This window comes from Typopeltis vanoorti, chromosome 9 (genome assembly GCF_054136105.1).
Source record: "Typopeltis vanoorti isolate ZY-2024b chromosome 9, IOZ_Tvanoo_1.0, whole genome shotgun sequence".
Taxonomy (NCBI): Eukaryota; Metazoa; Arthropoda; class Arachnida; order Uropygi; family Thelyphonidae; genus Typopeltis; species Typopeltis vanoorti.
This window is the reverse complement of record NC_143557.1, coordinates 48,230,538-48,245,197: the sequence shown is the minus strand read 5'-3', so window position 1 is coordinate 48,245,197 and position 14,660 is coordinate 48,230,538. Positions and strand designations below refer to the sequence as shown.

Genomic DNA, 14,660 nt, shown 5'->3' with positions numbered 1-14,660 from the left:
TACAACTCAAATAAAGACTAAGTATTGCTTGATATAATGCCCCATTGACACCATATAACTGCAGAGTATTGAATAGCTTCTCTCTTGGCACCTTGTCATATGCCTTTTCCAAATCGACAAAACTTAAATACAGATCTTTGTTTTATTCCCATGCTTTCTCGACTATTTGTCGTAAAGTGAAGATCCAATCCTGACAGCCTCTATTTGGCCTGAATCCAGCTTGTTCTTCACCAAGCTTTTCTTCCACAATTCTTCTCAACCGTTTCTCAAGTATACTTGCATAGATCTTGCCAGGAACACTCAGTAGGGAAATACCTCTGTAATTCTCACATTCAGTTTTATTTCCCTTTTTATATATGGGTACTATTAGAGCTCTACACCAATCATCGGGAATTTGTCCCTCTGTCCAGGCTTTCTGAACTATGCATTGCAGCCACTGTAAGACTTTTATACCACCATACTTCAGCATTTCTGGCCGAATATCATCTACTCCTGCTGCCTTTCCACATTTCAAGCCTTTGATGGCTTTTTCTACTTCAAGTATGGATATGTATTCCTGACTGCATGCCTGGTCAATGTTTTTTAGCACTGTGCTGTCATCACTGCTTGTTTCATTGAGCAATTTTTCAAAGTAATTACTCCATACTTCAAGGATATCTTTTTCTCCTGTTTTCATGTCACCTTTATCATCTCTAACTCCTTTTACAGCACTCTTTCCTCCATTCCTAAGCTTCTTCAACAACCTCCAGAATATTTTGCCACCTTCTTGATATTTATTTTCTATATTATTGCCAAAGTCCTCCCATGACTTTTGTTTAGCTAGTTTTACACACTGTTTAGCTTTCTTACATTTGTCTCTGTATTCTGTAAGAGTAAAAGCTGACTTATTTGCCAGGAACTTTTGATATGCTTTCTTCTTTTCCTTCACTGTCTCTTTAACTTCCTGTGTCCACCAGGGAGTTCTGATTTTTTTATCCTTGCACACAACCTCACCACATGCCTCTCTGGCAGAATCAATCAATGTTTTCTTCAGAGTTGTTTGCCACGGAATCTCCAAGGTTTGATTCCTGTTCTCAAACTCTTTCATTTTCTTTTCAATAATCTTTCTGTATTTTAGTCTACAGTTCACATCTGAGAGCTGCTCAACTTTTATTCGCTTTAAAACTTTCTTACATGTTATTCTTTTCAATATGAAATTTAATTTTATCCTGCTCAAGACTAAATAGTGATCACTTCCAATTTCAAATCCCCTGTACACTCTGGTGTCCTGCACCAGGGAGAAAACATCACCATCAACAATAACATAGTCAATGAGACTTTTCTTATTCCTAGCCTCTTCTCTCCATGTGAATTTGTGCACATTTTTATGTTGGAACATGATGTTAGTAATAACCAGTCCATGTCCTGAGCAGAAATCCAACAGATATTTGCCATTATTATTAGCTTGGCTCTTTTCTCCAAATTTTCCCAAAATATTTTTGTATGTCTCACAATCATTTCCTACTCTGCTATTTAGATCCCCAACAAGGACCAACTTTTCCTTTTTCATTGTGTCAGTTGCTTTTTCTAGAGCGTCAAAAAATTCCTCCACTTCTACCTTAGTAGAACCTTCTGTGGGACCATAGGCACAAATAAGTCTCATTGTCCAGTTCCCCATTCTCATATTTGCCCACATTACTCTACTTGAGACTGACTGCCATTCAAGAAGATTAGCCTCGTATTTTGTGTTGAATACTATGGCTACTCCTTCTTTTCCTTGATTGTCATTGCCTGAATATAACATTTTGTATTTATTGCTCAGAAAGATCTCACCAGTTTTGGTCTTTTTTGTTTCAGTCACCCCTATTATGTCGCTCTGGTACTTATCTAATTCCTCAGCTAGCTCCATTTCTTTGGCATTCAGGCTTCTTACGTTGATAGTACCGATCTTTAACTCTGGTGATGTTGAATTGGGGTTTGTTTTCAGATTTGTTCCAGTAGCTGACTTTTTGCTGTTCGCCCTGGTTCCCTGGCGAAAACAACGGGGGCCTTGTTTAACCGGGCAACGCCCCATCCGGCATGAAATTTTGTCATGTTGTACCATCATTTTTTATTTTGGTTTAACCAATAAGAATACAATTTGGTCGGCTAAATCCCAAATTGCCAGCCCATCCTCGTTCGTTCAGTATCAAAGTAGATACCCAACAGGGTGCACCACGAGAAGGCGAGGATTGGACATTAGGTCAGAAGCCCTGGTCGGTTCTCCGCATTCCTTTAAAGGCTATGTGGAGGTCTCCTCTCAGTTATACAGCTTTGACCCTTAAGCACCCCAAAAAAAAAAAAAAAAAATAATAATAATAATACAATTATCTTGTAAAGATGTATTGGAGACTGATAATGTAACTGACATTGCAAAAAGTGAGTCTGGTTCCACAGTGATTTAACTAGTTTCTTGTTGGTTCCTGAATTTTATTATTTCTCCTTTCTATTGAATTATTTTTTAATTGATAAGTTATATGAATTCGTCCATGAACATGAACAAAAGGAAAGCCAAACTATATTTTTTGTAAAATGGTGCACGACTGAAGGTGAATGTTAGGAATCACAAAGTGTTGAAAACACTAGAGAGAGAAGTTTGGTTCATCAACTATCCTGGGACTCTTTTTCCTCTGAGTTCAGCAGTTATATCTTCAGTGACATTCTTAGCCAATCGGTTTAATGCTTTGTTCACAATCTTTTTTTTTTTTTTTTTTTTTAAAGATTTAAGTCTCCCTCAGTCCTCGGTTAACATAACAGAGGGCAGAGTTTCTTCCACACTTTAGGTTGGATTGGGCAGCCTCATTCCATTCAACTCTGATATGATGATTTTTATGGCTTCCAGAATTCTGAATTTTTGCATAACTCTGGACAAAAAGCAAGGTTTAACCCAAGAATAAACAAGTTTATTTCTTGGACTAAACCTTTTAATTTTGTATTTTTTTATTCCTTTTTTTTCTAAATGTATCAACTATATCTTGGTCCACTGGTCGAAGAACTGAAGTGGTATTTGTAGGAAATCTTTGTTAGTATGAATGTGCTTAAGAATCAAAGGATGGCTTGGTGCATTATTCTGCATAGAAAACTTGCATCTACCTACTTGAATTCCTGATAACTCTCTTTATTCTCCAAATACTCTGAATCCTTTTTCTTGACCAGTACTCTTTCCAAATACATACAAGTCGCTGCTTCTATCGGCAACTCAGACTACCATCTTATAGAAGTCTCCTCACTCACAGACTGCCCTTCTTTCAATCACTTCTGACCTCACATCCTTTACCACTGCAAAGGTGCCAATTTGAATGACCTCCAGAATTTCTACTCCTCCTTTACATGGTCTAATTGTTGCTTTCATTCAGCTGTTTCTGACATCTGACAATCCCAAACAGAAGAAAACCTTAATATAAGAGAACTTCAGAAATTGTTTACTGTAGTTCTGCTATAAAATCTTTTTTTTTTTTTTAATCATCAGTATATTATTATCCTGATATGCATGAAAAGTTTATTTTATTTTGTGAATTAATTTTTAATTTTGTATATGTTTAGTAATATTTTCTTTTATTTAAAGTTATTTTTTTCATCAGAGGTCAGGCTAGGATTCATGATTAACAAAGCATTTAGATTCATTCTTACTTTTGTGTAGTGTCATGTAGCTTGTGTTCTGTACATATGTATGTACAGAAGTCAAAACATTGAATATTATTTTCTTAATATTCAATTATTCAGTAAATTCTTTACTATGAATGCTACCACTGTGTACCCTTAAAAGAAAGAATTAGTAAAGAAAAAAATATTAACAAATCTGAGAGAATACAGAAAAAATTTCAATTTCAAAGTGATGAAGCTAATCAAAATTCACATGGAAGACTTTTTTAAAAAAGATAGAAGATAAATATTGTGAAGGTAGAAAAATGTTCTGGAGGCATTGATAAAATCAGTAGTTGAGGAAATTATACTGTAAAAGAAATCAAAAATGATGAAGTGATTTTAAGATATTCTAGATGTATGAAGTAATTACATTGAGAGATTGTTAAATGAACACCAAGCAGTGGCTGAACAGTATATTGAGATAGAAACCTGAAATGTGTAAAGGCAGCTGTAATAGATAACATTTAGCCTAAAATGCTAAATATGGGAGTATAGAAGTCTTGGATTGGCTACACTGCATAATTCAAAGGGCCATTTAGAAAGTTGAATTTTGTATGATTGGAGTAGAGCTATCACAGTACCTATCTATAAAAAAGGGAAGTAAAATTGGATGCAAAATTTACACAGAAATTTTCCAGCTAAATTTATGCAAGCATACCTGAAGATAGGCTACAATAAAAGAAATTGATGTTGAAAATTTATTTATCACTAGGTTAGACTATAATAGATTTAGTTTAATCCTTTATCCCAGTGAGAGCAAACAAAGTTTGCGCCTGAAAATATCTTCAGGACTAAATATAGTGTTGTACTATCTTATCCAGTAAGTAGTGCAACACCAAGGCAACTCGTGGCAAAGGTGGAGCAAGCTACCAGGCACTTCTAACCCAGTATCTCCCATAATGCAAAACACATTTCCTATGTGGATATGTATACTGTTATGCATTAAAGGGATTGGCCATCTACCCAGACTAGTTTCGACCTTTATTGAGGTCTCTTCAGTGGGAGCCAGGCCCAGAGCTGGAGATACCAGGCAGAAGCAGTAGCAAGTCATCTGTGCCTATGGGAGTTGCCAAAAGGTTTATCACCTTTTTTTAAAAAATTACTCTGGATTTAGAGAAAGATGTTGAAAATTTATTTATCACTAGGTTAGACTATAATAGATTTAGTTTAATCCTTTATCCCAGTGAGAGCAAACAAAGTTTGCGCCTGAAAATATCTTCAGGACTAAATATAGTGTTGTACTATCTTATCCAGTAAGTAGTGCAACACCAAGGCAACTCGTGGCAAAGGTGTTGCACTACTTTGCCACGAGTTGCCTTGGTGTTGCACTACTTACTGGATAAGATAGTACAACACTATATTTAGTCCTGAAGATATTTTCAGGCGCAAACTTTGTTTGCTCTCACTGGGATAAAGGATTAAACTAAATCTATTATAGTCTAACCTAGTGATAAATAAATTTTCAACATCTTTCTCTAAATCCAGAGTAATTTTTTAAAAAAAGGTGATAAACCTTTTGGCAACTCCCATAGGCACAGATGACTTGCTACTGCTTCTGCCTGGTATCTCCAGCTCTGGGCCTGGCTCCCACTGAAGAGACCTCAATAAAGGTCGAAACTAGTCTGGGTAGATGGCCAATCCCTTTAATGCATAACAGTATACATATCCACATAGGAAATGTGTTTTGCATTATGGGAGATACTGGGTTAGAAGTGCCTGGTAGCTTGCTCCACCTTTGCCACGAGTTGCCTTGGTGTTGCACTACTTACTGGATAAGATAGTACAACACTATATTTAGTCCTGAAGATATTTTCAGGCGCAAACTTTGTTTGCTCTCACTGGGATAAAGGATTAAACTAAATCTATTATACAATAAAAGAAACTTGGAATCAGACCTTTATATAAAGAAAGCTGCGAGACTTTTTTTTTTCTTTTTTCTTTTTTTTTTTTTTTTACATTGTCCAAATGTAAACAGATCTGATAGCCTTTGGTTATCTCTCTCTGTGGGAAACATACAATTTTTTTAATGAATTAAGAATTTCATTGATTGACTGGTTTTCTTATTTACACTATGATGGCACTTTTTAAAATACTCCTTTCAATTGTATTGTTATTGTGTCCATTGTCATTGTACTTGAAGATGCTTCTGTTAGCAGCCTTAATATTGTATTTATTATTATTATTACATGACGCCTTCAGGGAGTCCAAAGACTCATCGAGGGAGGGCACCTACTCTGCATCTCTGTCTCCACCACTCAATCCACCAACTACAACTATCATTACCATCTACATGAACGCCATCTGCCGCCTATCAAATTGTATTTTTTCGGATATGCCTCTAATGTATGGTATGGTATTTTTGTAATCTTTTTTACCTTTCATGGCATTATTGTAGAGGATCTTGTCAACTGTTTTCTTGTTGTAGTAATTTCTTTATGAATGTTTGGCTAATAATTTCATATTCCTTCTTCGGCACCTCATCAGCACATATTGTTAGAGTTTTAAGCTTGAGGGTGCTGATGACCCCTAGTTTATGTGTTGGATTGTAGCCTGAATCTTTGTGTATGTACACTCAATAGACAAACCATTAGAGATACCTACCTAATAGTGTGTTGGTCCTCTTCTAGAATGAATAACAGACTGTACTTCCTGAGGCATTGACTCCATCAGATGCTGGATGTAATTCTAGTCATAGCTGTTGTAGCATTGTCAACAGCTGCCTTAGGCATCAGTCCTGGATACATGGATCTGATGTTTTGCTCTATGGCATCTCAGAGAGAGAAATTTGTTCAGATTTAAATCTAGGGACCTTGGGGACCACTGAATAGTGCCAAACTCAGATGAATGTTCGTTGAGCCATGCCCGAGTGGTTGTGGCCCAGTGGAGTGGTGCATTGTCCTGCTGAAACAGACCATCAGCTGTGGGATGCACAAAGGCCATGAAAGTGTATAGGTGATCAGCCAGTACGTTCTGGTGGCTTGTAGCATTTAAAGACCTCTTCGGGCACAAAAGGATCTAATGTGTCACATGAGAAGGCTCTCCAGAACCATCACAGTGTCACCACCACCTCCTTGAACTCAGCCAACCTGGCACGATGGTGCTATGGTCTCATGCTGTTGATGCCACACCTTCCCATAAGCTCAGTACAACTGGTAATGAGAGTCATCAGACCGCGACTCTGGTCCACTCTGCAGAGGTCCAGTTTTGATGGTCCCAACACTAGGCAAACCACAGTGCCCAATGACAAGCTGTCAACAGTGTTACACGATTAGGGCATTGTAGCCCATGGTATGCAGGGTACGCCATACTGTTCACTCGTTGATACTGCTTGGACCTCTGATATTGAAACTGGATGTACTTTGTGCCACCATTGTCCTGTGGGTGGTCTGTATGAGCCTGGACAGTCTACATCGACCCTGGTCATCAATGGCATGTGGTCAACTCCACTTGCTCGCTGGTACATTCGTTGATGGTATACTCACTCTAGATCCTTAATATGGTTGTCCTCGAGAACCGTGGAGTTCTTACCACTTGGATGATAGAATGATCCATCTGTCTTGCGTCGATAATAAGTCCACGATTGAAGTTGCTAAGATCACCTCATTTACTCGTGTTTATAGATTCTGATGCACTGTCGGGAAGCCCCGATGTCTGCCTATTTACTGTCTGCATTCAGTTTGGGTACATTTCACTCTGTGTGGGAGATGCCACTGTCAACTTCCCATGACCCTATCACTCATGTTTTGTCCATTGAGTGTATTGGCCTGTGTGTGTGTGTAGGTTTAGGGCAGACTGTGAAGGAAAGACTGCCCAAGGGAAGGCATGTGACCAGTATGTTCAGAAAAGGAAGAGAGTTATTATTTTTAATCTCTATGGTAAATTGGATACATTTGTGTTGTTTGTTCAGGTGGTTTAGGAATGCATTTAATGTTTGGCAGTTAAAGGCAAATATATCATCAACATATCTGAACCAAAATTTGGGCTTGCTGAATCTAGAGCTTGAAGTCTTCCATATAAAAGTTTGGGTGGGGGGGGGGGTACTCATGGCCGTGCTTTCTTTTTGTAGGCAGAAATTATTTGATGGGTTACGTCAGTGCAGTCATGTCAAAGCTAATAAATCTTCATTGTTGAGTGTGATGTTTTTTTTTAATTTTGTTTATGAAGTGTTGTGTATTTTTTATGTAAGAAGGGGAATGACTTGCCAACTCCTTGATTGTAGCTGCTAGTTTCTTGACTAAGTAATAACTGGGGCTGATGATTCCTTCAACTATTTTTCATAGTGGTGCATTTGTTTTGTGTATTTTTGGCAGGATATAAATTCTGGAAGCACAGGCATAATGCTGCTACAACTTTTTAATTTTTTCTTCTAGCCACATGATTACTGACTTCATTAATTCTTTTTGATGTGGTTGGATTCCAATTGGTTCATTATTTCGTAAGCGGCCTTATCAAGAACAATGGTAGTATTGCCTTTATTTTCTAGAGATTTAAGGCCTAATTTTTCTGCTTTGGTGATTAGAGCTTACTCCACCTTTACCACGAGTTGCCTCAGACCCGAAAATACTTTAGGTGCAAACTTGACTTACCTGCTTGTTTGCTTGCCTAGGAAAAAGGATTAAAATCAAGTTTATGAAATTGCATGGTATCTTTAATGTATAGTATGCTCAAGGTAAAAAACTTTCTACATCTTTCTCCCATTCTGAGATTTTTTATTTAATAAGGTCAAAGTTGCCACCTTGTGACAACTTGTATAGGTAAAATTTATACGTTCTGCATTATTACTTCAACCTTGGCATCTCAGGGTCTGGCTCCCACTGAAGAGATCTCGGTTTTCAGAAAGATGAAAGATAAGTACTTTGGTTTTCTTTCATTTGTTTTTCACTTTAATTTATTTTACTGGTGATAGTGGTGGTTTCGTCCCCACTAGCACTGGTTTCTTTTAATAAATATTAGGATTGCTGGTAGTGCAGTTAGTATCTGCATTATGGGATTACTTTTAGTGGTATCACAGCTGCCATTTATTGTAGCTCAAACAAACATTTGCTGGTGGTGTAGAATTATTTCCGTATCACAGGATTATTTTATTCTCAATCTTACGACTGAAAGTTTTTTTCCTTCCAATTAAACGCAGAGGTTATAGTCTTTTTCCCACTTGAGATAATGGTACCAATTCCTCCAAGGTTGTGAACTCTAGGAATTGAAATTCCTGGATGTGAAGAAGCAAGACAGGTAACTAAGGTTTTAAAAGAGATAGTCAGCACAAACAAGATTTATTCTTTCACCCCTTACGGCGGAGGGAAATATTTAATTGTAAGGAATAGTTAAAGATGTGGAAACAAGGGACAAACTATTACAGGGTTTTATTTTTGAAGGCAGCACAGTTATTCCTGTAATGGTCGGGAGCCAGGTAAAAACAGTAAAAATTGAAAATTTCCGATATTTTCTATATACATGTATCTATGGAATATATATATAGAATAATAGTGAAATTCTTATACAGACAGTTTTGAAATGGCGTAAGATTAGTAATATACGAAAGGGTTTGTCAAGTGAAGATCCAAATTTGTTTTCTGGTGATGTCACCTTCACAATGCATATGAAGACGCCTGTATCAAATTTTGTCAACATCGTTACAACCTGAGTTATGGTAAACTATCCCAGAGTACAATGTCAATGCCTGCATTGCGATTCATACCATCACTTAAGTGGTAATCTAAATGTTTCAACTGCATGGAAATCAGACATCGCTAATCAGTGCCTCAAATCCTGCCAGAAATCGAAAGTTCTGAAAACTGCGTTAACACCTGTCCTTTTAGAACTTTTGTGGAAAGAGTGGGAGCTCCTGTAGAGCCAATTAGAACACCATATGTATCAGAGAGGCATAATGAAGAGTTCCTGGATCTTCCAATTCAGTCTAGTAAAGACGTTAAGCAAACTACACTTGGTAAAATCACAAAAAGTGCACAGCCAAATCACTTAGAAATTATCCCCAAAATTCCAGATCTCCAGGAGGAACGTTTCCAGTCAAATACTGATGGAACATCAGTTGAAATTACCAATAATGAACCTAAAATAACAACTGAACAGTTACACAATGAAATGCAAAAACATTCAAATGTTCTAAAAGGAGAAACTGGAGAAGAAATAGAAAAGCAAGTAAGACAACTGAAAGAACTTAATATGCAGACAAGATCATCAAAAAGGAAAGGCAAATTAATAAAAAAAATGAAGATAAAACAATTTAAAAAAAGAACTACAACTAAAAGAAAAAGAAGTAATAAAAAATGTAAAGAGGAGAAGGCTGTATCATAAAATGAAAATTCTTCAGCCTCAGAAGAGTTTTTGGATTATGAAGAACCAAATCATGCTAATAAAGAGAAAGCAAGAGATACAATTAAAGAAAATATAATCAAGTTTACTGATTCAAAGTTTTCTCAGTACAATTATCTAAATGAAAAGAAAATAACTAGCTTCCAATATAAAAAAGTTTAATAGATAGATATCCACTTCTTTCTTAGTGGAGCTTTGTAAGATTTAACAGAGCTGGAGTAGGAGTTCTTATGTAATATCCAAAGGGATGCAGAAGGGAGAATCTTGACAATTGACTGGAAATACTGTGAATGTGTTATAAGATTTATAAATGTTAATGCTCCATCCAATGGTACAGTTAAATGAAAATTCTTATAGGAATTGGAGCCATATTTATATGGTGCCCACTACATCATAACAGTTGGAGACTGGAATTGTATTGAAAACCCCACATTAGACAAAATAGGAGGACACCCCAGGGAAAAGTGGGATATGCACAGTTAAAAACATGTCTTGACAATGCTCAACTAATAGACATATGAAGGATTCGCAATCCTAATCTCCAGGCATACACATATGTGAATCAAGGTATCGGTACTCGTATTAATCGAATTTATATCTCTTCTTCCCTTATAAATAGGATAATTCAGATAAAACATCTTGACATCAACATGTCAGATCATAATCCAGTTATACTTAAGTTTCCCCTGCATGGAAAAAGTAGAGATATCTTCTGGACCATGGAGACTTCCGCCAAATTTTCCATTGATCTTTTCAACTAAATTCCAGACCCTCTGTTTGAATTGGAATAATGTTACCTGGAATTGGAATATGTAGTTAAAATTAAAACAAGCAGTAAATGAGAATATGATGGAATGGGGAAAGGAACAGGCTTTCCTCAAAAGGAAAAAGTTGAAAGACCTGTATAAAGAGAGAAGCTGGTTTGTAACAAACCATCGCAATGGTATAGAATATAGCAACATCATTAGAAACATTAACATAGAGATAGAACTGGAAAGGCAGAAACAAGAAATTTTAAGATAAGAATACAACAACACTTGGCAGATAGCCCTTTAGCTGCATTCTTCAATAGACAATTTAAAAAAGTTCGCAAAGAAAGGACTATCACTCAAATCTGTGTTGATGGAGAAGACATGTCCACTACTAAAGACATCCTTGACTCCTTTCAAAAACACTATAAAAATTTGTTTGAAGACAATAGTAATGTGGGAAATTTTAACTCTTGAAACATTAATGGCTTTCCTGTTCATATCCAAGATGGGCTTGACAGCCCCACAGCCTATAAAGAATGGCAGACAAGAAAATCCCCAGTGCCTTGATGGTCTAGAGATAGAACTTTATCATGAGGTCTGGGATTTTATTCTTCCCATTCCAGTTACACTATTTAATTCCTTTCTCTCATCAGGACACATACCAAGTGAATTTATAGCAAGCCATACTGTCCTCATTCCTAAACCTAATAGAGATCACACCTTAATCAGCAGCTGGAGACCTATTTCTCTGTCTAATACTGACTACAAGATATTTTTCTGCATTATCAATAATAGGCTCAAAGTGGGAATGAAATATATAATTAAAAGCATATAGGTGTATGGAGTTCGAGCAGTAGAATTTAATCTGTTTCTGCTACGGGATCCAATCCACTTAGTTAACACGAAAAAGCAGTCGATGGCAGTGCTATCAGTAGACCTTACTCAAGCATTCGATAATGTCCAGCATCCCTTTCTATTCCACATCCTCCAGTAAATTGGTGTAGGTAAAAAACTGCTATCTGTTATCAAAGGAGCCTAAGCCAATTCAACCACCCACCTCCTAATTAATGGGTTCCTGTCAGACCCAGTAAAAATTCAAAAAGGAATCAAGCAAGGTTGCCTTCTCAGTCCACTGCTCTTTGCATTGGTTCTTGAACCTTTCTTACAACAAATCAACAATACACATGCTGTGCAAGGAATAACAGTTCCTTCAACTAAATAAGAAAATAAGATATTAGCATATGCCGATGATGTAGTCGGAACTTTGAAGGATAATGATTCCATATATATTTTTTTTGGTATTTTTTGGAAAAATTCAGCAAAAGCAGCAGATTAATTATTAATTCAGACAAGACAAAATTAAAAGTTTATGGAAAGTGGGATCTTGGAGACATTCCTTTTGGACCAACCCCAAAGAGAGAACCCCTCATTATACTTGTAATTCCCTTCTCCACTTACCCAATATTACCAGTCCAAGAACTTGGAAATGTTAGAAGACTGGAAAATTGGGCTGCTCTCCATTTTTTCTAAAGCCATAGTACTCAAAACCATAATCTTTCCTGCACAGTTGTACATAATAAATATTATAGACATCACAGAAGCTGAAGAAAAGCAATTATATAGTAAACATGTGCAATTTTTTTGGTCTAGCTGATATCAAAAAGTTAAAAAGGAATTTCTTCAACTATCAACGAAGCATGGAGGATTTGGACTTCCAGTCTTAAAATTCTGCTATTTAAGCAATACAGCTTCAAAAATCCATAAAATATTGCAAACTGATCACACATGTGCAGACCTTCTCTGGTACTACTTGGGTTTTCATCTTCCCCTGTTTGGAGTTAATGATTATAAAGGTTCCAAAAGCTAAGATTGTTCCTGAATACTACAACACTCTGTGCTTAACTCTAAAACTGCTAAAACACTCTGGAATTGACATTCTTTCCATTAAAAAAAGTAAAAATTGGTATAAAGAAATCTTTAATCTCTTTCACTGCAAAGTTCCACAGTTGGATACTGACAATATTTTGTTTCATAACTTGAAGTTCCACGGCTACCTTAACAGGAAGGATCTTGCTTGGAGAATTCCATATGGTCGCCTTCCGGTCAATGCCATCAAATGGAGGTACTTTAACATCGGAAATCCAATCTAAGACAGATGCTACCAATTGGAAACAGTAGAACATGCATTCTATAGCTGCCTTCTTGCTCTGTGTATTTGGAACAGATTATGCAATGTGTTGGGCATGCCACTCTTTACAACAGAACAGGTTATTTTTTACAATACCTACAACCTGCCAGCAATGGGAAGAGAATTTTGATTTTTATAATTAATGAATTAAAATACCATTTATGGAAGGTTAGAAAAAAACATGTATTTGAAAACCAGCAATATGACATCCAAATGCTTTATAATATAATATTGTATTGTGGAAATTTTATTGTTCAGTCAGATGTTTTTTTGTATTTAGAAAGAAGCATTCTAGGAGATATCAAATTTATCACTAGATGGTGTAGACCAGTGCTTCCCAAACTTCTGGATGTCAGGGCCCCCTTTTCAAAAATGAAAATATTTCACGGCCCCCCTCGATAAAAAATCGTAATAGAGAGATACATTATTATAATATTTATTGTATTTATATTCAATACAAAACATACACAGCGAATATTGCAAAAATCAAATGCATATATTACATTTTTTGCCTCTTACCGTTTGGTTCTGAAGACGATGTGGGCTGTTCTGGTAAAATATGAAATACTGTGCTTTTTTTTTTTTTTTTTTTTTTTTTTTTTTTTTTTTTTGAGTCTGTTTCTGCTTCTTCTGATTGTTTGCAGGATTTTTTTTAAATTTTTTATCAGCCACTTATCCATCTCAGGGTCAAATTTTTTAACGTAGAATAGATCAAATAATATCACCACTTGCCAATACTGGCACACCACAGACTGATAAGATGAAATTAGTGAATATTACCTGAATAAGGGAATCCCTGGACCAGGAACATTTTTCTCTTTTGTGACTTTTCTCACTTTACAGTAATTAAGCCTAACGCGAAACAGACAGCAAAGGCAGGTTAAAACGTGCATATGATTGGTGCGGTATTAACAAAAGATCATGCAACCGAAAGATAAAAGCATAGATGACAATTGAGTTGAAATGCTAACTCTCTTCAACCGAATTCCATATGTGAAACTGCCATAATATTCATTATATATATATATATTACTTAGTTTTAACACTTTTACGAATTTTAACACGTTCGGTTAAATTTTATTGCTGCCTTGGGAAATCGAACTCACACATCTAATTAATAACAATAGTTTTTAGTTAGATACTGTGTTTGCCCATGCAACATATGGTTTTGTTTCAGTCTATACAGCATAGTTTCTGTATGAAGGGACATGTGATTCATTAATTAGTGTGTTTTTATCCCAGTTGTCTCTAATTGCACTATTTGTTGAGAAATATAGTACACAGACTCCTCATACCTTATTCACTGGCATAATAAAAGTACTTGTTTTTATTGCCTCTGCAGTAAAAGTGGCTGTTAGGGAGGGCATGTTGTTTACCATTGAAAGCAAGTTACTATCTCCCCACATGAACTTGTTTAAGCTTTTTTTCATGTGTGAAGTATACGCGAAACTTTTATTGGTAACAGAAAACTAGCTCGGATGACAGTGATAATATATAACGAGTTTTGATATGTATATAAAGTCTATATCAACAGTCCCTGATTTCGAACACGTGATGAAAGAGACAGGAAGATTTGGAGCTTCCCTGGAGAGCATTCGAAGTAAATACAATTAACCACTGCTTTGAAATGAAACATATGAATAAGCAGTGTGTACTAATATTCATTAAGCACCGAAATACACAGGAAGCAAAGTTTGTGAACCAACACCAATGTGTGAATTTTTCCA

The 14,660-nt window shown here is 36.2% G+C and overlaps 1 protein-coding gene across 3 annotated transcripts in view; it reads left to right on the top strand.

The window, feature by feature from the left end:
- Mnat9 (microtubule-associated Nat9) overlaps positions 1-14,660 on the top strand; it is a 105,915-nt gene that overhangs the window by 72,694 nt on the left and 18,561 nt on the right. Inside the window, exon 6 of one of the 3 annotated variants that reach the window (XR_016548825.1) lies at positions 5,863-6,011. The exons of the other annotated variants lie outside the window; for them this stretch is intronic. The gene's annotated coding sequence lies outside the window, so the exon portion shown is untranslated. The remainder of the gene's footprint in view (positions 1-5,862; positions 6,012-14,660) is intronic. 3 annotated transcript variants of the gene reach the window in all.